At 46.6% G+C, this 1308-nt stretch overlaps 2 non-coding genes across 2 annotated transcripts; one reads left to right on the top strand and one right to left on the bottom strand.

The window, feature by feature from the left end:
- Window positions 1–356: 356 nt before the first annotated feature.
- TRNAA-CGC (transfer RNA alanine (anticodon CGC)) lies at window positions 357–428 on the top strand. Its single transcript has one exon. It is a non-coding gene; the product is annotated as a tRNA-Ala (tRNA).
- A 271-nt stretch (window positions 429–699) lies between these two features.
- TRNAG-GCC (transfer RNA glycine (anticodon GCC)) lies at window positions 700–770 on the bottom strand. The gene has a single exon. It is a non-coding gene; the product is annotated as a tRNA-Gly (tRNA).
- Window positions 771–1308: the final 538 nt, after the last annotated feature.

The following is a 1308-nucleotide window of genomic DNA, read 5'->3' as shown; positions in this document are numbered from 1 at the left end:
TGCAAAGCCGAGGCGCCCTCTCGGCCCCGCGCGCCTGCGCCGTAAAGCCGCGGCGGCGCCCAGCCCTGGAGCACTCTGCGCGCGACCGTCCCGCGTCCCCGGCGGGGCTGGGCGCCCCAAGCCTCCCGCTGCGAGCTCGCGGCGCCGGCGGGCGTGCTCGGGAGCTTGTCCCGCCTGCGTCCCTGAGCGCTGGTTGCAGCCGGTCCCGAAGCACCAGGGAAGCAGCTTTAGATGAGAGTGGGAAGGGTAGAAACGTGCTGAGAGGCACTCACCAAAGTGAACTCCTGAATCTTTACTAATTTGACCAGCGCTAAAGGATGAATGAATGCCTTTACCAGAAAAGAGTTCCCCGGCTGGGGGATGTAGCTCAGTGGTAGAGCGCGCGCTTCGCATGTGTGAGGTCCCGGGTTCAATCCCCGGCATCTCCAAACAGCCGATGTTGCTTTTCCTTTTCTATTCTAGAACACTAGACATACATGCATACCTTTTGCTTACATATTCTAGGGCGCCCAAAAACAGTCTAAAAGTGAGGCGAAGCTCAGAGAAATCGCCTTTCCGTTTGTTGTAAGTAAAAGCGAAACCGGAAATTACCGTCGGTACATCATTCTTCATTTGCATAAAATCAACTTGAATATCATTACCGAACTTACTTTGGGAATCTAACATACACGGGTGAAAAGTAAAGGAAAAAAACCTGATTGCATTGGCCGGGAATCGAACCCGGGCCTCCCGCGTGGCAGGCGAGAATTCTACCACTGAACCACCAATGCTCATGAGGGAGAGTCCTTTCCACGTTTTGATAGAAGAGATATTTCCATGTGTGTCATGATTCTCTGTAATTACATGTTTCTGTATTCAATTTTAAAGAAAGCAGTGATATTTGTAATCAAATAATTATAATAAAATATTGGGAAAACATTTATAAAAAATCCTATTATATTAACTTCTGTTGAACTTTATGAAGTGATTCTTCTGAAGCTGACCTTGGTGAGGCAGGCAAATGAAAATTTTGTTATATATGTACAGAATTACACAATTACCTAGCTGTATCTTCAGACATTTAGACAATTTACATCAGCCCCTCCCTAATTGTCTTTTAGCTATTCAGACAAATACATGATGATATTTGTCAGGAATGTGGGATAGGGGTGAGGGAGCCGTGGCAGGAACTGGGACCCTGATCCAAATTATAAGAGTAAATTAGAACTATGTGATCTGAACAGGGAAATTTGAAGCATTTGTGATTCTAGCCAAATGACCTAAATTCTCTAAACTGCCTCTTCCTTCATTGTGAATGACTTGATAATG

This window comes from Leptonychotes weddellii, chromosome 3 (genome assembly GCF_054177405.1).
Source record: "Leptonychotes weddellii isolate Sample4059 chromosome 3, ASM5417740v2, whole genome shotgun sequence".
Lineage (NCBI taxonomy): Eukaryota > Metazoa > Chordata > Mammalia > Carnivora > Phocidae > Leptonychotes > Leptonychotes weddellii.
This window is presented reverse-complemented; position numbering and strand designations above follow the sequence as displayed.